At 46.5% G+C, this 23,101-nt stretch overlaps 1 protein-coding gene across 5 annotated transcripts in view; it reads right to left on the bottom strand.

Annotated features, from left to right (window-relative positions):
• Nucleotides 1-23,101, bottom strand: part of NEXMIF (neurite extension and migration factor) — a 121,399-nt gene that overhangs the window by 57,843 nt on the left and 40,455 nt on the right. Inside the window, exon 1 of one of the 5 annotated variants that reach the window (XM_048959992.1) lies at nucleotides 3,669-3,783. The exons of the other annotated variants lie outside the window; for them this stretch is intronic. The gene's annotated coding sequence lies outside the window, so the exon portion shown is untranslated. Of the gene's footprint in view, nucleotides 1-3,668; nucleotides 3,784-23,101 lie in introns of those variants that run through there. 5 annotated transcript variants of the gene reach the window in all.

Here is a 23,101-nt window from a genome sequence, read left to right on the forward strand (position 1 = left end):
CTGTATAAACCTCCTTGCCACTGCAGGCAGATTTATTTTTTCTACAACCCCACGTGCAGTGCAGCAGGAGAAAGGCAGCGGCAGTGAGGACTGCTCTCCTCCTCCAGGAGGAGCCAACAGGAAAATTGGATAATTTTTCATTATTTCACACCATTAAATGGCATGGGACCAGGAAGGGAGAAGCAGCCTAAGAAAAGAAAGAAGGGACAAAGCATTAAAAAATATGAAAGGAGTGGGAATTTTCATTCAATCCAAAATTTTTTTTAAGTATCTGAGAGTTTTCCTTCTGAGTTCTTTTTTTTTTTTTTTTTTTGGTCTAAATTTCTCATGGAGCTTCAGCAGCAGCTTACAGCAGCTCATGTCACCCATCAGGAAAAGACAGCAGGCTCAGATTAATTTTTGAGGAAAGCTGCTTTCATGCCAATGCACTTGGCAATGCAGAACACAAGAAGAGCTATCCCAAAAACGAGGTATTTATGAGAGGAGTGGTTTCTGAAATTGTTTTCACTATGGATACCAAGAAGCAGCACCTGACTCCTCTCTTGTACACAGGTTTTCATCTGATTACCTTCAAAGGTGACTGGAGCAGCTATTTCCCAGAGCCCTGTGCAGAGCGGTCCCAGCCGGACACTCGCTATAACTGCTTTCCAAAAGCCATGGAGATGTGTTGCACATCGAAAACACACTTTTATACCTCCAGGAAAAAATACAATTTTGCCACCAAAATGGAGAGATTCTCTCGGTGTGATCGTGGTTCTAAGATTTAATTATCTCAGCACAGAACTGCAGGTATCAATGCTTCGGAGACAAAGAACAAACGGGGCAATTATTCCCAGAAGTCCTCCTTTTTCCCTCTAATAACAGTGAGGGTTACAAACATGCCAAGGTCAAAGAACGTGTAATAAGGAAATTTATTTCCAATTGGGATGCATGGAAACCTTGCACTATAATGGTGGAAGGACAGCAATGTGAACCTCAGCGGAGCTGAGATTAACGCACGGCTAAGGATCACACAGACCATCACAGAGCCTCGTCTGAAATGACAAGGAATGGAACTAATAAGCGTCCTTCCAACCAACACAAACGCTTTGCCTCTCCAGCTTCCCACTGAGCTGTGCCATGCACACCCACCCCCAGCCTTGTCAGCAGGCACCAGGACATCCCAGCTGCAGAGTGGAGCTCTGGGTGTCTCTGGGTCTGCCCTGTCCAATGGCAATGGATTGGACTTCTCCTTTGGTGACTTGCATGGTCCTAAGACACCCTGTGAAATACTGACTTGCAGGGCACTGCCAGTTTGATGCATGCACAACACGAGGTGAGGGGAAGCTGCAGGCAGCAGCTGAAACCCTCAGCCCTCACCTATCCAGGCAGTATGGGGCAGTTTCTGTGCTACAGACACCAACAGCCATAGCAGCTTCTACAGCCCCCATCTCCTTGAAGAGATAAGGCTACCCATTACTTAAAAAAAGGGGGAAAAAAAGAAAGCCAAACTACACACAACCACGCAGCGCTGCAGCTTACTCTGAGACTAAAAATACTCATGCCCTACCTCCTGTACAGTAAGTCTCCATTGGCTTATTTTTTGCAATACCTAGTCAAAATATTTTAAGACAGAGAAGACAGAGAAAGTGTAATTCTGTCCAACAAGGTGGAGAATCACCCCACATATTCCCATGGCTTCAATTCTAGTGGCACGTCTCTGAGACATAGCACACTGCTCTCTGCTCTGGAGTCATCAACATCTTATCCAAGCACCAAAGACATTCTTAAGGAAAGATGTGAACAGTGTAAACAGTTGGAAGTTTTATACTTTTGACGTTCTGAAAGTTTTGGAAAAATCTTTTTTTTCTTTTAAGCAGATTTACGTTTCCCTGCTATTCAATTTACAAGGAGAACATTTCACTCAAGCGTTCAGGACTGCTATCTTCTCAATGAGGAGCCCACCCATATGCAGAAAGTTACTTGGAAAGCTCACTAATGCAGCAACATACATAGTAAAATGAACATTTGATTCAACCCGTACAATTTTATGCAAAGTGTGCATTTTCGTAACGATGGACATCGAATCATAGAATCATTTGAATCTGAAGGGACCATTAAAGGTCATCTGGTCCAACTCCCCCACAGTGAGCAGGGACCCCTATAGCACCATCAGGTGCTCAGAGCCCTGTCCAGACCAGCCTTAAGTGTCTCCAGAGACAGGGTCACCACCACCTTTCTGGGCAAACTGATCCAGGTTGTCACCTGCACCTTGCACACACCATACACCACACTGTGCCACAGCCCTCTTGGGCATGGTCCTGTCCGTGCAGCCCCAGTATGTTCACTCACCTTTACTACAGAGAGCGCTGGGCTGGCTCTGTGTGGCTGGCTGCATGTAAATGATAGGAAGAAGGGAGGGTGGGATCACTTGGATTTGGCTGTGTGCAATACAACGTGCTCTGTAACACATGCATGTTCCTAAAGCTGTGTTCTCAAGTTCTTGGTTTTTTTTTTTAATTTAAAAATCTGAATTTTTCTGAATTTCTTGCAAAAAATTCCACCCATTGACTAGTCTCTGTTTGGCAGAGAATGCAGAAGGAATAAATAGAGGATTCTGGTGGGGGAGGAAGAAATATTATGTTGCATCCAAACCATCCATCCCATGATTTCACTGGAATAGCACTGCAGAGCAAGGACAGCAGCAGCTCAACAGCCAGAACTGACATGGGTGGCCGCAAACAGCAGCACGTGTCCAGCACTTGCACAGCACTCACCAGCTTCTTGGCATGCCACAAGGAAATTTCAGCAAAGAAACACAAGTTCTGAGCCACGAGAAAAACAGAAAATACTGCAGCATGGGGGAGATGTGCAAAGCTCCTACTACCAGTCTCTGTGCTCCACTGATTTACTGGTGCACACTACAACCCCACAATAGCAGAAGCAAGCTGGCAGCAAGCAGCAAACCTCAGCCAGGAGGCACAAGGATCTGTTTGGAGTTTAATCCCATTCCCTGGGAAAATAACCGCGCTCTGGCAGAGGACAGTGTGGGCTGGCACAGGCAGGGCTGCTGGGGGGACCAGCAAGAGCAGCAACGTGTGGGCATCTCCCAGGATCGGTCCCTGAGGCCACATGCTTTCAAAGCACTGCAGTCCATGGCTGTGCTCCACCTCCATGAGGAGTTGGGGGTTCTGGTGCCTTCACACCCAGCCAGGAAAGGGACCGACACAGTCTGGAAAGTGCCACATCCAATGGACACGAGGTGCTAACAGCAGTGCCCACCCCACGCAGATCTCACCACGTCCTGTCCCACGGAGCACAGAGGATAGGTGAGGCGAGGGGGAGGACTGCTAGGGACATGGTGGAGTGAGGAAAAGCCCCTGGCAGTGCTATGCAGAGCAGGTGGCCACCGCGGCCATGGCTCAGCACAGTCACACTGCATACAGGAGTGTGATGCTGCTGTGAATCCTGCCTGAGCAGCTCCCGGCCATGCAGTGCTGCACACCTGAAGGAGAGAGGCACTGGCTCTGCCCTTCCTTCGGATCTGCTCCCATAGCACAGAGCTGCCACTGCCACAACCTGAAGTGGGGAGTGCTGCACCAGAGCTTGGCTGAGAGCGAGAGCCCAACAGCACTGCTTTCTGTTGCTGCCTGCCCCTGCTCCTGAGTTTCCCAGGGAGAGCTACTTACTCCAAACTGAGCCTCTCTTATTATGAGGACAATTCTCCACTTCTCCCCGGGGACCAGCCGCACAGAACAAGCTTTCTCTGTTGTTGTTGTTGTTGCAGCTGCTGTTAAACTGTGCTTGCCTATCGATCTGCGCCTGGAAAAACTTGAGGACGCACGCTGTTGGCCCAGCCCTTCCAGAAGGGCCCATCAACCACAGCTGCTGAAGCACAGATCCTCCAGCACCTGTGTGGGGCTGCAGAGCAGCACCACGGGAGATGAGAACCCACCCAGCTTCCCCCACACCGCTCTGGGAGCAGAGGCAACTTTGGGTGCCATGCTCAGGCCATGCACAACAACACCAGGCACTCCTCCTGATCCAAGAGTCCTATGTTTTTCACTTCTAATTTTTGTCTTTACAAGTGGAAAAAGAGAGATCAACACTAAGGGCACTGATTTCCAGACCCCAGCTTGCTATGGAGATTTTAAACAGCACAGTACCCAGCACAAACCAGTAGGCGTGCATCCATGCCCCTGCTCCCAAAGCACAGTCACTGCCAGCAGCAAACAGACAGAAGTCCTGCAGCCTGCAGCTCGGCACAGCTCCTCCCAGCCCAGCACTGCCCAGCAGCAGGGAGTGAGCGATTCTCCCTGGGGGTGAGCACTCAGCCTGTGCTGCCAAACTGTGAGGGAAGGGGGGGAAATACCATGGCAAATAGATCTGTCCATTGTGAATCATACAGGATGTGAGCAGTGCTCAACTTCATTGAAAGGGTGCACACCTAATTTGACACAGAAAAGCAGCTGCATGTGCATGAGGGAAGAACCATGCCTGGTGCGGATGACCCACATCTGTAAAGGGCCCTGATGACCAATGAGTTCTGCATCACACTGCAGCAGCTTGAGAAAGAGCAAATAATGCACGGAAATCAAGTGCACCGGTTTACAACTCAAAGCAATTTCATCCTAAGATAAAGATTTCCTGTCAGCAGACAGATTTTCCTACATTAACAAGGACAGACAGGCCACGATGCAACAAGCAGTGCAGTTCTATCTAGTACCATGGATGTGCCCCAGGCCCCCAGCCCCTGCAGCACAACAGCGGTGTTCCCAGCAGTTCACACAGCCCATGAAATCAATGGGTGCAAATTGGAGTCTGGCTGAGAGCTGCCCACTGCAGCAGAGTCCCACCAGCCTGGGGCTGCCCCTATGCTTCTGGGTTATTCCTTCCTGGGAGGATCCCCCCATAACGCGCACCGACAGCCCCCAAGCACACAAAGGAAGAGCAGAGCTGCTGGGCTCTGGACCAGCAGTGGCTGACCAGGGGAGAGCCACGATGGGTTAAAAAATTTGGAAAATAAATGTATTTGCTAATTCATTTTCATTCTGCATGAAAATGCAAATTGGGTGCAAAAATAAAACAAACAGAGAAGGCCTAATTATTTATACAGGCATTTTAATCAAACAATGAATAGCGCACAGCAACCTTCTACATCAATTAATAAAGCTGGCTTCTGCGAAACAAAAGAGTTACACCATGCGGCCTAATTGCAAAACCCAGCCTGGAGCAGCCTTCCTCCCCCGCCCCACACACCTGGCCCAGCACAGCCCCACTGCATTCCTGCACCAGGGCCACTTGCAGCCCCGCTCCCCCTTTACAAATTCATTACAGCATCACGTTTGCTAATGCCTCTGACGGAGGAGTGGCTGTAATGCAGCACTGGGAGGCACAACGCAGCTAATTCAGCACGGGGCTGGGGCCGGCTCGCTCTCTGCGCAGGAGGCAGCTGCTTCCACTTAAGCTTAACACATTTCGGGAGATGAGGATAAAATAGGAGCTATTAGATGTTTGCATTAGATGCCAGGGAGCCACCTCTCTGTTTTGTATTAACAAGCATGCTTTACAACCTATTTCTTCATGTCTTACCTTGAGCTTCACTTGATCAAACATCACTCACGCCGTAACATATGTGACCGAACTGGCTAATGATGAGCTGTCACCTTTCTGACAAAGCGGTGCCTATGCCTGCTGCAAGCAGATCTATCAGAAGCAGCCCAGTGCCTTGCGGCTCCTGGCACAAGGTTTGCCATTGCGAGGCTGCAGACAGGGGACTCGGCAGCATCCCTGTGCAGGCAGGCCGTGCCGAAAGCCTCGGTATCAGGCGTGCTGCTCCCTGCACTTGGTAACATTTGGGGTGCAGAGATGCTGCTCGGTTATTTTTAAAACAGTAACAAGAAGCAACACGTACGTTGTCAGCCCCTCCACCCCCAAAAGGCATTAACTGCGAGCTCTGCTGGGGGAGGTGGATGCTTTAGGAATCCATCGCTCTGCCAGTGCACAAATCCAAACCCACAGCTCCCAGCCGGGCTCCTGGCCTGGCACGGCGAGGCACAGGCAGGTCAGGGCACATAGCATCCTGTGCAGTGCCACAGAACAGCTAGATGTGACACTGCTAGGTGAGCCCTTCTCCCCCTCCAAAAAAGGGGAAAAAAAATCTCTCTGACATAAAACTCAATGCTACCGACACATTCCCTTTTGTCTCTTCTAGCACTGCCAGGCAAGGGATTGATAAATTAATTTCAAAAATCCCATGCTGGAAAAATCCTATTCGTTTAATAAATTTGCTCTAAATATTAATCTAGAGACAGTTCTCTGTGCTTTAGGAGTTTGGGGAAGGTTCCTTCTAAACCTGAGACCTATGTTTACCATCAACGCTGCACTTCTCAACAGCTGGGGCAGGCTGGGAGCAAGTGCATGTGGCAGGTGGTCTGCTGAGACCGCCTGCATTTATCCGTGTTTGGAACTCTTTCACCCAGAAGCCAGGAACTGAAGGGCCAAATCCATACGTGGCACATATAAAAATGCTACTGAAATTCAACTCTGTCAGAACAATTGATTTCTGAAGCTTATATCAAATGTAATCAGACGCAACTGAAGCTCAATCATTCATTCTTTGTTATGCTTAAAAATTTTTGTTAATACGTATTTGATTCTCCTAGAGAATCACAAAAGTGATTTCTGCCCTAAATTTGAGTTTAAACGATAGTCTTCAGTTGCATTTCCAATGACAACAAAAACCAGAGTCAAACACCACTGGAACATGTGTGACTCTACGTGATGAGGGCCAGGAAGCAGAAAATGTCCACTTCTCCCTCCTATCCTGACATTGCAATTGTGGGAAATGATGGAAATGCAAAAAAACACGAGTGTTTCCCAATGCTGGGCACGCAGTGTGGGTCAGTCAGTGCCACCAGCTGCATCTCTATGCCCTCAGGCCTTCCTCCACAGCCCTTCTTCTTCATGAGCACTGGACAACATCCATGCTAGACACACGGGTCCTACAGTCAGACCAACACGACACCAAATGCCTCCCCTCCTATAGATCCTGTAAAGATTTTTCTGCCCGTAACATTTATTAGAGTCCTTTAACAACTCGAGTAATGATTCTCTAAAAAATAAATAAAAGTAGTATATCATTTTTATTGCAATTCCCTGCCTCTTTAGAAAGATACAGCATACTGACAAATAAAATCTACCTACCGAGCAATGAGACCTGAGATGAGACCTGGTGAGAAGTGAAATAACAGCTAGAGAATACATGTCTTCCAGAACCAAATATCCCCAGGGACCTTACATGTTAAAAGCAACAACACTTGCAATTTTGGATATATATGTTTGAAACGTCCTTGCAGCTACACCACAAATTTCACAGGTAAGAAAAACATAACAACGATGCTCTAAGCAGCAATGCAATTCAGAGATGCTACAAACAGGGCTGCTTTCTCAGCTACCAGCATGACTTCTCCTCTCTGTGATTTACAGGTACTTAAAAACAAGTAGGTTAATGAAGCAACAATACACTGACTGCAGAGCGCTGATTAATACAAACTTCCCAGCATAGCGAGCCAAGAGCCAACTCTGTATCAAGGCAGTGTCCAAGTGGTTTGTCTGGGTTTGTTAAACAAACCAAAAAAAGGGAATCCAGGGATGTCTGCACTGATGCACTCAGCTTGTGAGCATCCTGAAGCACTGCTCAGAACCGCCTGGCTGGAAAGAGAGGGGACTACAAGAAAACAAGTGATCCGAGTTGCACGATGGCTGTTCAGCAGTCGACAACGCACTACCACAGGTCTCAGCCCTGCTCCTGGTGAGAAAACTGTTGTACAAAAGTAGCCATTACCTAAGATAACTGTTTGCATCTAAGGTAAAAGAACGCTGGACTGGAACCTGCAGCATTAAGCCCTTGAGACTGCAGCCACCACAATGCCTGATTTACAGTGGGAAAAAAAGTCACAACTTGATGATGAAGAAGAAAGTACACCAAGTAAGAATGAACTCTAACTACCCACTGCATACTGTACACAGTCAGACTAAGGGCTACTGGGCATCAAGGCACTGCTGCAAGCTGGCTCTTTGTCACCACTGAGCCCAGGACTGAAGGGGGAGCAGGGACCAACGGTATGGTTGTTCACGTGCAGCCTGGAAACCCTTCCCTGCTCTGTCTGCTCTGCCTTCGTTACCAGCACATAACGCAACCTGTAGGACTGCAAAAGCTCCTCCGCCACTGAAGTCATCTGCTCCAGTGATCCACACACTGAGCTTGTCACTGCAGACCCCAACTGGCTGGGGAAGAAAGTCACCAACAACACACCAAGAAACAAAGCAAAATGAAGTTGGTTTTGATTTGGCTCCAGCCGTCCCCACTATTTGGAGATGTTTTCCCTTTTTAAAATGTATGCCTATCATCACTTAATGAAAAGGCACACACTAGTGGGAAACAATGGGCAGCCTCAAATAAGAAACCATGTGTTCCATCTAGCCTGCTGCAGCTCCTGGCATTCACATGACAACTCCTCAAATTTATGACAATAAAAACCTGTGTTTTCCATTCTCACAGTGGGGTGGTTTAGGTGCACTGGGATGGAAAGAGAGGGCTGCAAACCCATCCTCAAGGAAGTACAGGAGGATGGAAGGTACCTGAGACAGGTGAGCATTTATTTGTTGTGACTCTAGTATTATTAACAGTAGCAGTAGATTAGCACTGGGCTAGCATCAAATGCAGCAGCTCATTTACAGTGACTAACCAGAGCAAACAGGGACAGGAGTTTTAATGATGCAGAGAAGTCTGCAGCTTAAGCTGAATTCTAAAAAAGATACCAGAAAAAGTGAAGCTGTAGAAGAAAGAGAGAACTACTGTTCTGTTCCTACGGAGAAATGCTCCCGAGCAATGCTGGCACTGGGATCTCTGCCTTCAGTGCACCAAGCCGCTGTGGCTCCTTGCAGCTCAGAGCATTTCTCTCCCAACATATAAACCAAGCTTTTGCAGATGATGGATGAAGGGAGGGGAACAAAGCAGCAAAAAATAATAATTAAAAAATAATAATCAGTGAACCAATTTCTTAGGGTTCACAGAGAATCGTTCAGGCACAGCCCATAGGACAGGGTCCCCCTGCAAGCATCAATCTGCAGGTGGCAGCTGCGCTCTGCTGTCATTGCATCCTACTACATTTTTTTGAGATGCACTCTCCTATGCACCCTGTATATCACTGAGTATTTAGGGAAGCGCTGGCAAAGGTTACCCTGGAAGTTTACCTCTGAATGAATACTGCTAGGAACGAAGAGCAAGCAGATGTTGGATGACTAACTCAAATCCGCTTGAACAGGATTTTGGAACAGTCAAAAAAGAAAATGTCCCCAGGGGATTCATCTAGATGTTATGTTCAGCGCAGTGCATATTCATTAAAAGCACCACTGCTGGTGTAGGTATGCGCTAGCATAATATTGTTTTAACACATACCAAGAGCAGGGCTGATGCATCTCCAGGTGCTCCAGAACCAGGGCTGTCCTGGTGAAGCTTTCAGAAAGTCTTCAAGGCAGCATCTTATTGCCAACGTTTTAAATTGTATTTTGCTGCTTCTACTCTGTTTTCATAAATAGATAACTGATGTTTCTCTTAAGCAGGTCTCACAGCTACAAGAGGATGAAGGAAATGATTCGATTCTCATCGTCCAGCTGGAAAGAGTAGGCTGGAATGGAGTGCACTTGCGATTTCCAATGCCTGAAGAGTGCTAACTAAAAGCAATGAGGAAATGGAGATGAAAAGAGTGGCTGATATGCATTTTATCTCCAAAGTGGTGGTAAATGCTGGGTTTAGCTTCACTGCAGTTGAAATGCTTGCTGCAGAGAAGCCAGCCCTGCTACGCTGAACCTGTGCTGCACAGCCTGCAGACAGAATTGGGGCTGGAGCCATCTCAGCAGGCGACAGCCGAGCCGGGGTGACACTGGAGGGTGAGAGCTGTGCCCTCAGCTCTCCACCACTGCTGTCCTACACAGGGATCACCTTGCTGGTTGTCTAGGTGTCAGGACCAGCACGGGCTCAGACCTGCCATATGAAGAGCTCAAGAAGTCAGTAATGAACACAAGGAGCTCTGCACATCCTGACTTACTGCTCCCATTTTCAGGCAGGTGATGTGCCATCCAGACAGAAAGCTGAGGAGGACCATCGGTGTTTTCCACGCTGCAGAGCCCGTGGTCTTCCCTGCACCGTTTCCTCCCAGGAGTGCCAAAGAGCACTTGGTTGCTACCCCTGAGTACATACTTTCCTCCTCTGCTGCCAACGCTTTCTGACCCCTCAGGAACTTCAGTGGAGAAGCAGACACGTTTAGCCCCACGACAACGCTTTGCAAAAGAGTGCATTTAATCAGCCCTGCCTTGATTTATGTCTGCTTCTTATGAGGCCCAATTTCCGACGCTGAAATTCTGATTTGCTATCACAACCTTTAGACCTACAGCCAAAGAATGTCATTTTTAATGCTGGTCATCTGGCAAACCACAAAGAGAGCTCACAAATCCAATAAAAGAGGTCTAAAAAAAAAATCCACACAACAGTTCTGGCCTGCTGCATAGCAATGGGGAAAAGCACATAGTAAATCACCCATTTGATCATTGGGCAAGGGCCAGCATTCACTGAGAACCTGGCTGCCAACAGCACTTTCTCAGATTCCTCACAATGGGCTGCTTCAATTTGTTTTTTTAACTACACAGAGGCCTGACATCAGCTTTGCTGGCAAAATTGTCTCCAAAAAGTGACCGAGTACCTGGTGTGCTGCAGCTGTGTAAGAACACACAAAGGTTCGAATTCAGCAGAGTCTCTAGGATCCAGATTTGTGATAAAGAATCGCGTTGCAAATTAGCTGTAAGCAAAAAAGACCCTGAGCTATCTTGAAACAAGAAAGCAAGGATGAAGCAGCAAAGCCTTTGGTAAGACTTGTGCTATCGCGCTCTGCTTTGTGCCTTCCTATCCCACTTTTTTTCTCCCCTTTCACTCACTGAGTCTCCTTTGGTTTGGGGACTGCCATCCAGCATGTGTATCCCAGCCACAGGACCCCGTGCTCAGAAGGCAATCCCATCACCACGTCTGCCCAGCCTGCACCAGGAGCAGGTGCTCAGTGCTCATCTGCGTGGCCTCAGGTATTGTTCTAGTGTAACAGAAACAGAGCCCTATACAAAACAAGCTAATGGATACCCATAAGGAGCAGAAACAAGATGGGGAAAAGGCAGCCGCACTACTTACACACACAGCAGTACACCTGATCTGCATTTGATATGTATGTAAAATGAATTGAACAGCAAAAGGCCAAACAAGCCCTGTCTTCACATGACTGTATGTTTGTAGCACCTAGGTGTGACTTGCCAAACACTACCTGCATGGAATTCACTGCTACAGAGAAGATCAGCACAAGGTTCGTGGTGCTGCTCTCTCCTGGGGTAGCAGGGCATGCAGCCCCCCCAGTCCACATCAGCAGAAAGCACAAGAGGAAACAGCTTGCAGATGAGCTGAAAAGCAAACACTGGAAAGCACGAGTAGACTTCATGCTACGGAGCCGCTGAGCACCGTTTGTTCCCAAAACAAATGTTCCCTATCTTCAGTGCAAAAGGGGCAGAGGACACGCTGGGTTGCAGGTAAGGCTTGGACAAAGGGCTACACTACTTGCTAATGCAGCTCCTGTATTCTTATACAAATACTGACACGTCTTTAGGAGAAGTAACCTCATAAATGATTAAAAAAGGTCAACCCCTGCATGCAGCCACCTGGATTGCTGTGTATTTCAGCTCTGATTCTCTCCCCTCCATGCCCAAATGCTGCTGTTTGCTCCCACCTCCATAACACCGGCACCTGGCGTAATTCTTCACTCTTATCCTCCATGTCACCCCCAAAGCCTGATCTGGTTTCCTATGCATGAAGATGAAAATTATATTAAACCACAGGGAAAAAAACCACCACTACCAGCCATGCTACAAGCAGGATTTGCATCTCATCCCAAACCTCTCTTGCACCCAGAGCATACACTTTACAGATTTCTATCCTGGCATGACTTTCATCCCTCCCTGCGCACAGCACCTACTTGTCTTGTGGTGTGAGATTGAAGTAGACAAGTGTGAAAGAATCATATAGGGCTCAACATCATTAGGCTCATCCTGAAAGCACAGGAGTTGACAGGTCTGAGGAAGCAACTCCCTATTTTCCCCTGGGGCTCAGATTTGGGGGCTTGGAGGTTGGGAAGAGAAAGGAAGATCTCTGCAAAACAAAACCAGGCAGGCTGTCTGTGTGTCTTTTTCTTTATAATCTTGGGGTAGCTGTAAGGCTACCAGGCAGCAAACATTGTAAAGAAAGCCTCAAGTTAAACATAAACTCAAACTGCGAAGACACAATGAAAGTTCAGCGTGTTAGAAATAATGTGCTGGGCAAAACATTAACACATTTACACATGGAAGTTGTGAAAGAGTCAGAATCATCTTGTTGAAAATGTATCAGTCAGATGAGATCTGATTTTAGGGCAGAGTCCTGCAGATACAAAAAATAAAAGCTCTTGGAAAGGCGTCATCACACAAATTTCCATGTATTCTCTGCCAAATAAGATGAATATCCTCCCTCCACAAAACTGTGCTCCCTGGCAAAGTGCCCAGGTTGAAGTTGCTCACAGAGAATGAGGTCAAAAATCAAATGCCCCAAAATGCTTTGCTTATTAAGCAGGCTCGGTTGCACGCTTTAGGACATCTGGCCTTAATGCAGGCCTGCTGCATTTCTACAAAACAGACAAATAAATAAATGAAAATCAATAAAATACCCTCTACCTTAAAGCCTATAGCAGATCAGGTTTGCCCGAAATGCCAACTAGATATTTTCTGATGAGATCCATCCCAAGGTCAGGACGCACCCCTGGACAAGAGCAGTGTTTGGAGCCTGTGACCATTAGCGTGTAACCACAGCTCAGCCCTGTCTTCCGCAGCATCTTGTCCAAAGATAACCAGTGTCTCTAAAATGAGAGCAGCAGCTTAAGGCATGTGTTGTTGCTGGATTGGTGTTTTTTTTTTCTTCTGCTTTTTAATTTATATGTGGAAATAAGTGTGAACTGCTGAAGATCAAGTCAAACCCATTCCCTGCAGCTATTGCCATCCAGCAAGCAGGCAGCTCCATTCTGCACCCGCTGTAACTTCCCCCCGGCCTTTCAGCTCGGCCTTGCTCAGACAACTTTGCAGTAACTCAATTGAGACAACACCAAGGCTCAGAGCGGAGGAGAAGGGCTCAGACTGGAAAGGTCAGTGATACGTAACCAGATTAAATGAAGCATGGCTTGGACACACCAACACCATCCGTCCGCCTGAGACCCAAAGTGCCACCCTCCAAAAGTACACCCTTAAAGTTCCACGGCCTGTTTGGCTGCTGGCTGGGGAAAGCTCCTGCATGGTTGGCTGCACTCATCTGTTGGAAGCAGCCAGAGCAGAGCAACCAGTGCTGGAGTTCCTGCCCTGCTTCTGAGGCTGCTGCCCAGGCAGCGCTGTGCATAGCAGCCTTCGCATTTTGCTCTCACAGCTGTTTTGTGGGGCTCCAAATCTGCATCCGATGGGGACTGGGATTGCTTGGGACAGAAAGAGTTGTGTTAGCTGGGAGCATCCTTGGGGCTCTGGGGTGCACTAGCAAAAGCAAGGCAGGATGCTGCACGAGGAAGGGATGCGGCTGTACCCTGCTCAGCTCAGCAGCAGCAGGGGCTCCTGTGATTTCACAGCAAGTTCTGTTGTATTTGTCCTAACACTTCTGTTCACAAATTCCTTAGGATGTATTAAAAAGCAATTCTTTTTTCCTAAACGATGTTTCTGACTCTCGTAGCTGCAAATAAGATTGGAAACACAACCAATGTGCTTCCCAACAGCTCACAAAGCAGGTGAGAAATAAAAAGTGCGGTTTATTGTGCTTTAAAACAAAAATAATTAAAAAAAAACAACATAACAAACAAAACAAAACAAAAAAAAAAGAAAAACAACAACAACAAACCCACCTGATTTGTGGGAGGCCACTTCATGATTTTTTAAATACCCACACCTGGCATACTGGTCACAGTGGGAATACATACTGACTAATTTCCTGCCCAGTGTCAGCTTTCTAGATAATCCCAAAACAATGACTGTAACAAAATACAAGCGTTCCAGATCATCGTTGTGCCTCAGGTATTAAACAGCACCAGTGAATAAAAGGCAGAATGAATATTTTAAGGGGCTGCAGGCAGCAAAAGCAATAGGTGGGGATTAGAATTCAGCCGTCCCTGACCGGAGCTGCACAAGGCACAAAGCAGAAGCCCAGCCGGCTCCAAGGCCCCAGGAGGACCTCCCTCTCCCACCAGAGCTATCCCAGCTGTGCAGCTCCCACTCAATGCATAGGAAATCTCCTCCCCATCATTCATTGATCTCTGATGCACCCCAAACCTGATTTTTAGAAGCCTTGCTTGTTAAAACTAGACAGGAAGAAACTCTTGTTGCTATTAAGGTGCTCGCCAGAAAACTCAACCACTAATACATCTGCAGCACAGAAAGCCTCTCCTGAAACCTTTCATGTGTCTCTCTACACGTCAAGCTCCTTTTCTTCTTCCTTTTATCTTCTTATTTAGATAATTCTCACTAAAAGCAAGGTGGCCGTTCCTATGAAATTACCATAGCGTCTCTTGATGGACTTTTAAGATATCTCTTGTTTGTTATACAGCGCTTGGGATGTGTTTTGCCAGGAAGCGAGATGTTGTTTATTCCTGTATTAGGAAGACAAAGTGTTTCCCACTTAAGGGCTCCGTCTCAACGCTGCGACACAAAGTGAGTGGCATAACTGAAGGGAAGAGGCTCCTTACAGCAACTGCATTTCAGTTTCATTGATTAGCAGTATTGCAAGTGTAAGGAGATTTAATGCCTAGCCCAGTGTAAATTGGATTCCAATTGCTATCTCTGCGTAAAAGGGGGTCTCACATAAGGGATTAAATGCAGGCCAAGGTTTCACAATGAACCCACTGGCTCATTCACAATCAGCTTTGTGTACTCATTAGAAAAGGGAGCTAATCACCCCAGTTTGTGCTGGTTTCAAAGCTGTGAGCACAAAAAGCTGTGACCTCCCACTGCGAGTCAAAGACAAAATATCCTGCACTCTCCATCTATGGAAAACTCTCATTTCAGACCTCCAAAATTCAACCTTCTGATGGGCCCACAATAGAAATTAGCTATGGTCAGCAACATTCAGTTACCTCTAACATCCCAATTATATTGCTGAGGACAGAGGATGAATGAGGAAAAGCCAACATCTGCCCAGTACAGAGCTACCAGTGACCTAGTTTCGTCCCAGCTTGTGGCTTGTTTGTGAATGTATTACGAGCTTGCACAACACAGCAAGCACATAAAAGTCCCAAGCAATCTCACAGGTAATCACAAAGACGTTCTGCATTTTGAAAGGCATACAGAAACGTATTCCCACGTGGCACAGTGCAGCAAACCAGAGTTAAACCAGATGGCAAAACAGAAAGAAGGCAGCTTTGCCAGTGGAGGCAAGGGACAGCTTGTGGAACACGCCGGGAACGAGGGTTTGGCTCCCAGCTCACCCAGCGCCCCACAGGCAATAAGCCATCCAGGTCACAGAAGTCGTAGAGAACATAGAGAAACAGCTGCATCTGTACACATACAAACTTGTGAAATGCCAGGCCTTGCAGGACGTTACGCTGGCTTTTAGCTAGGCTATGATCCTTCCTCCCCAGACTCTCTCCTATTACAGAAAGACCCAAGCCTAAGAAAAACCTCCAAGATCCAACCTGTCTATAGACAAGGAAAATATTTATTAAATAATAATAATAACCTGCTGATAAAAAGCAGCCAGAGTACCCTATAAGCATTTCAGCTGGACCATTTTTGACTTTTTTTTTAACGCAAGGAAAAAGCCAAGGCCAAACCCAAACAGCCAACCTAGCAGTGCTTTTTTTAATACAAGGATAAACCCAAATCCAACAGAAATAACACACAGTCTTCACAGCATTAGAGTTGTAGTGTATGGACCTGTTTTGAGTTACCATGCCATTTAACAATACTGTAGGCACTGATTTATCATCCTAGGAAGTCACTGCTTAGCTTGACATTTCACTAACACGATGCCCTTATGACATCCTGAAGCACTTTGAAAGAATTTCACCTCACGTTTATGCAGCTCAGCCAGCACTCTGCAACAAGCAAATGAATCTCCCTGCTTCTCCATCGGTACATCCATGAGATTCTCCCACCGAGATGATAATTCCCAATCTGCACTTATTTTCCAGATCATCAACTGGACTTCTGCACAGCTTACAACCTGGTCTTTGGCATTCTCAGCAAGAACTGCATTAGGTCCAATGATCGTTATCTCCATGACTTCAATTTTCCTCTCAGCCTCTTGCAATCTTAAACCAATGCTTTCCAACTCCTTATCCACTGCAGCATGAATAGCATCTCACTTTTCTATAATGTCTGCCAACCACTTAGCAAGTCCAGTGTCGCTTGATAAGCCAAATCCATGCCTCCTGACGGTATGAAGCTGCAAGCAGTCAAGCCTGCAGACAAGCTGCAAGCAGTCGCTTCCCTGTGACTTCTGTCACCTAAATTCAGGGTGCACAGAGCAGATTTCGTATAGGCAGATATCTTCAGGGTGACAGCAACAGAACTGGAGGGAACTTCATGGAGCTGTGATAGGGGAAGGTTGGGTGGAGTGTCAGGAAAAGGTTCTTCACAAGAGGGTTGCTGGGCACTGGAACAGGCTGCCCAGGGCAGTGGTTGCAGCACTGAGCTTGTTGGAGTTCAAGAAGCATCTGGGTAATGTTCTCAGACATCGGGCTTGATTTTTGGGTGGTCCTGTATGGGCCCGGAGTTGGACTCAGTAATACTTATGGGTCCCTTCCAATATGGGATATGCTATGGTTTACCTTCACAGCAACAAACTCATTGAGCAATATAGAGATCAACTGCCATCCAGCAGCCAGAGCTGGGGAGCAGCCCCAGCCACACACTGCCCTCACTCCTAAGGACAGGGTCAGCCTTCCTCTACCTACATGAACCCACCCTGCTTCTTGCCACAGCCCTGCGAGGAACCCATCAGGAGCTATGAAAAGAAATTCTTTAAAACAGGGGTGCTTGGGTTGGGGGTGGGAGGCAGAGCAGAAGGCAGGGGCTAGAGAAGACACAGTCTCACTTCAGAAATCCAAATACATTAGACTAAAATCTCTTTCTTCCGTGACGTGAGGCACACCAGCAGCAGAGAACCACACACAGTCTAGAAAACTAATATCTGAAGGATTCAAACAGAATATGTGACGCATCACCCCTCAACCAGCTCTGAATTACAGTTTGCTTCACAGGGAACAAAATAGGGAGGGGTGGGAAGTGCGCGGTGATGGAGGACCAGGCGAGGTCAGCACGCGGTGCCCACAGCTCTCTGCTCTCCCCACGCTGCCGCAGCACAGCCCGCGCTTGCTCTTCTTCACGTGCCTCGTGCACAAGAGGCCTGCGTTCAGCTTTAGAAATAACAACAGAGCTGGGAGAAAGGCACGGGGATGCTGCTGGAGAGCCACTTCTGGAAGCAGCACAATGAATCTGAAATGAGGAGAGGACACCGGGACGGAGTGTCTCCAGATGTGTACAGCACTGGGCTTCATGCAGCCGAGCAGCACGGAGCTGGCACTGACAGGCAGAGAGCTGCAAGTTCTGTTTTTTATCTTTCCTCTTTGAAGAGCCACGTAATTGTTCTGACTAATAACAATGGACCTGTACTGCTTCCCCCGTCCTCGGAAGGAGCAAAATCGGGTTTGGCATTTGTAATTATGTAGGCTAAAATAAAAGTTATCAAATGTCACGCTGAGAGAATAGAGGGCACGATCCCGGGCTGCGCTGTGTGCTCCGAGCCTCGTTCAGCCCAACGACTGTGCATCAATTCTTGATTTTGGTATTTCATTTATATGCTTGAAGTCACTCTCTCGTGTCCAAAGGAGCCACCACGCCACATGGCCGGAGCGCAGCCTGCAGGCGGGGAGGGAAGCATCCCCAGCAGCCTGCTGGTATTCACCCTGCCTTCAGGTGGGCATGTGACAGAGAAGGGAATCGGGGTCAGACAGAACCAATTAGGCTCTAAGAGTCCAGTCCTGACTTACACCCTGAAGGACTCCAAGGCATTTGTTGCCAGAGCTAGTGGATGTCTCATCCTATTTACATAATATATGACCTAATTTTGTGTTCACTGAGTATTTAATTACAGCCGATTGAATACTAAAATGGCTCAAAACACTCTCAGCACTAATAATTAATATTTTAATTGTGATTCTTTTGTTATTTTTTTTTTAACATGCAACACTGACTTTAAGTGTTTTAAGGAAGACAGAATGGAAATGGATAGCTTTCTCTGGAGCCAGCCCTGAACAAGCAAGCACTCACTCAATGTGATGCCCTCCTCTTCCTTCACAGAAAAGAAGCCAGGAGCTCAGTACTTCACACCACCCCAGATTTAATGACTCCAGCCCATTTTGTGAACTGGAACCCCTGCCACCCCCGTCAGTTCACTTATCCAGCTCCATCCCTCTGGGATGGGGCCTTGTCAAGCCGCAGAGCATCATCCGCTTGCCTCAGGCAGAACCAAGAAACAACTGTGTTGAAAGGGATTCAAGCACAGCTGCTCAACAATTACTCTCGAGGCACAAGACAAAGTGTCTGTATGATGAGCATCTAACTATTCATCAGTATTTGTAAGAGACTTAATGGGAGCCTCATTAATAAGTGTGCATTTCCAACCATGCAAGGTTGCACCACCAAACCGTTCACAGGCAAAGCAATCATTAATCCTGCCTGTTCCTTGCAGAAGAGAGGGGATAACTTTATAATATTCAATTTCAGCTAATCAAAAGACTTTGTAAAGGAAAGACCATTTAATCAAGCCAGTTTGAAATGTTTCCAAAACTGGTTTACACTTCAGAGATTGTGACAGATAAAAAAAGAGGAATGAAAAGTCAGCAGAGGGTCTAATAACTGTAGGACTGCTCATACACCTGGAGCTGAAGGGCTCGAGGTGTTCTTAATGCATCAGGAACATTCATGGCATCACTACCAGACCACAGCAGAGCAGCAGCCTTCCTGCAGCACATCTCACAAAAGCATTCTGCATTTTGTTCCCCAGGTGTGACACTGAAAGTAATAGCAAGTTGCAAATTAAACCATACCAACACTATTTGAAGCTGCGCTCCCGTCTAATTAGGGGTTTTTGTTTGTTTAAGAAAAAAAAATTCACATTCACAAAAAGCTTAACTACAGGATAAGGGCCCTTTGTTTCTAGACTTTCTTTATTAGTGCCAGGTTTAAAAAAAAAAAAGGGCAAAAACAAAAGAAAACAACTCTAAAAGGTCGTCTAAGCAGAGGTTTATCATAAATAAAACAAAGCATTAGCCCGTAAACCACAGCTCCTGCAGGGCCAACAAGTGTTCAGTACATATGCTGTGTGCTAATTCCACCCAGAGTTAACCACCTTAAACCAAACAACTGGAAGACATTAACTGTTATTTCACAAATTACACTGTTTTCTAGTCATAGAATCGTAGAATGGCTTGGGTTGAGAAGGACCTCAAAGATCGTGTAGTTTCAACCCCTCTGCTATGTGCAGGGTCGCCAACCACTAGACATGGTGATATCATGGTGGTAGTAATGGTATCACTACTACATAATAATCTCCTCCTAAAAACATAACTGAAAACATAACTGCACCATTATTGGGACATAAATGACTAATTGCATGCCAAAAAAAACCCTAGAAAGTTGCAGAAAGATCTTATAGCTTTTGAGATCAATAAAATTATTATGCTCAGCACTTCTCTCAAGATATTTATACCATGTTTATCACCTTGGTATCCAAGTCCAATACAAGAAAAGCAAAAACTTGTTCACATGCAAAATATTTAATCTTCAAATGCTTGACAAGCATCAGCCAGTACTCAGAATTCCCTTGTGACATATCTGAAGGAGCAACCTAAGAGCTCAGGTTAAAATGCCATTCACAGAACAGGACTTCTGTACCACTGATGAGCTTTGGCAGATGTCAAGCATACGAGTCAAAAAAAGGTGAACCAAGAGTCCCACATGCTTGACAGCCCCCCAAATCTGCTGGTATGCCTGTTCACAGCTTGGAGCTGCCCTCTGCATCCCCCCATCCTGAGCTGTCCCCTACAATGGAGAAGAAGAGAACTGTCCCCATTGTCCCCTCCCACCTTCTTGGTTTTTAAAAACACTTTGTTCAACGTTAAACTCTCCACATGCACTCTGTATGGCAGCTAAAGCACCTACCTCAGATTTTGGGCTCCATCAGGAATTCAAGCACTTGCAAACTATGATGTTGCACATATTCTTTTATTGAATTTAATCCCAAATGACCTCCGACACCAGAGCCACAGTGACTAATTGAGTAATTACCGGTCAACATCTCCAGGCACCACTCAATACAGCTTTGGGAAAACAGGTTGGAAACAACCTTAGGATTTCAGTCTTGTGGAAATCTGGTCCAGCCTAAGTTCTCCACTCTGATTCTCAGGAGAGATGACATAGTGATGACCACATAATCATTAAATGCCTTTTCTTTGAATATAGGAAAATCAGCCTTAAAGGTGAGGTAGCTGCAGACAGAGAGGCAGAACTGTCAGCAGTGAAATACAGATCTGCTTCTGCAATCATCTGACAAGATATGAGACAGGCCCCCCAATCTGCAGGCCAGGGAGACTTCAATGCAGAAGATCAACACTGCCTATAAACACCCTTTAACACATTGTCTTTATTGTTTCTAATTCCTCAGATTAGATTTGGTTTCATTTTTCAGTGGAAATTAGATCTTCATCAGCCTTGAATGCTCATTCTCCCCCTACCAGTTACACATACTTATCTATTCGTCATTGCTGGGCCATAGCGAGGGTTGCTTGAATTCCTCTTGGAAATGAACAGCATTTTGTAATTACTTGTCTTGATTAATAAACACAACCTCAACAAACATCTAATTTGACTTCTAACTGTGAAGCCTCTAAATAATCTTATGTTTTGCAAAACTCCAGAACATTGGAAAAAATAAAACAAAAATCAAGAAAACTGACTCTAAGGACTTGCTTTATTTTATTTACTTATCCAGTATTATTCAAATCCTTAATCAGACATTTTCTGCAGAGGCTTTATTCATCTTAACAGCAAATACACAACGCGACTCCATATACTAATGTTAGCCACTAATTAACTTCTCTTGAACTCATAACTTCTGACTAGAGTGGGAGCGCATTTCTCCTCAGCAGACCAGCTATGAAACTTCCCAGCCTCTCGAGTTTACAAAGGTCTGTAAACATTTCTGGGGGAGGAACACACGTGCTATTATCTGAATCATTATGCTCACAAGATAATCTGAGAAGGAAGATTCAGAGGAGAGCAGCTAACAAGCGGGGAGGAATTTCTAATCCCTGACAGTTCTGTGCTGACCGCACATCGCCCTGCTCCCTTTGGCACAGAACGGGGCTCTCCAGATTTGGGGGATTGAGGAGGGTGGGGGGGAGATAGCAGGAAAGAATAAAAACACAAAGATTCCTTTGTCTTCAACAGATTTTGTTGTTTCTGTTTAGTATTTTAATGAAATATTCACTGTTCTTGTATTCATGCTTTAATTATTCATTACTGAAATCAGCTAAAGAGCTGTGGCACTCTGAAATGCAGTTCTAAAAGCGATACCTTTGAGCTCCACCTTTACTGCAGTTCCGTGACTTACATCTCAACCTGCTCTGTTGGAAGCCACGAGGACCTTTCCCTCTGAGCCAGGCCTTGATGAACTCAGCCGAGACACCAGCAGGCGAGGTGAGCTCCTCCTGTCCTGCCACCGCAACCCCAGGCAGCAGCACAAGCAGGCTGCAGGCCACCATGGGCCCACCTCGGCCTTCCCTCATTGAGCTTCATGCAGCTGGCAATTGCCCAATCCTCCCCCTTGTCAAGATCTCGCTGCAAGGCCCCTCCAGCCTCCAAGGGGGTCAACAGCTCTTCCCAATTTAATATCATCCGTAAACTTATATAGAATGCATTTAGATCCAGAGTCCAGATCATTTTTAAAAGCAGTCAAGAGAACTGGCCCCAAAATGAAGTTCTGGGGAACCCCACTAGGGACTGGTCACCAGCCTGACCTGATGTAACCTCGCTGTCAGCCAGGATCCAGCACCCAAGCAAAAGACGATCACCACTCAGAAATCTTTAAATGGAAAACAGACACCGCTGGCACAGACACCAGGGTGTCCCCTTCCCAGCCTGGGAACAGGCTGTTGGAGCAGCCTTTGCCTTTCAAGGCTACCACCTCCCTGCAGTCCCTGTGCTTCAGTTCTGCAGCACACCAAGTGCCAGGAATGGGACTGCTAGCTGGCGTGTAGATGAAGCATCATTTCCCTCTACACACAGAGATAACGGTAAAATAAGCTGTGCTAAATGCAAATGCGAAGCTTCATCCTGAATGTTTTTAGAACAAGAAGTGAAGCACGGACGACACAAAAACCTGTTGTGTTGACAGCACTTCACAAAATTCACAACAAAGTTTTTGACTAACATTTCTTAGTTCTGCACAAGGAAACCCAGGGCTCTCACCATCTCACCTCCACTCACACGGGGCACTGTGCAAAAGCAAAGTCCGAATGAAGGTCTAGTTTCTGACAAATTGCAATGGGCAGAGAAGCCCTATCACCTGCCACAAGTCTGAGAGCGTGTTCTTCTATCTGTCCTTTAAACAGAGCTCGTGGCAGTGACAATGGCAGTGCCACAGCCTGAGTCGCAGCTGCTGGTGCTGCACAGGCACGGAATATAACCATGATTTCAATCAGCTCAGAGACCAATCTGGTATCACTTCTGAAAAGAGAGCAGAACAGAGACAAACAGACCGCAGTGGTCAATATGACAGTCATTTGCCACCTAGCTTAACTGCTGTCAGGTATAGAGCATTTCATTTGTCTTCCTTCTCAGCAGCACAGGGAAGTGATGGAAAAAACATACTATGGTACTGTGCAGATACTGCACAGGAAGAGAAATCAAGATGTTTATTTGAGTGTTTAGCAAAGGAGTGATGAAATTTGGCAGCACAAGCCCAAAA

The sequence above is a fragment of the Lagopus muta genome, chromosome 13 (assembly GCF_023343835.1).
Source record: "Lagopus muta isolate bLagMut1 chromosome 13, bLagMut1 primary, whole genome shotgun sequence".
In the NCBI taxonomy this organism is placed as follows: domain Eukaryota; kingdom Metazoa; phylum Chordata; class Aves; order Galliformes; family Phasianidae; genus Lagopus; species Lagopus muta.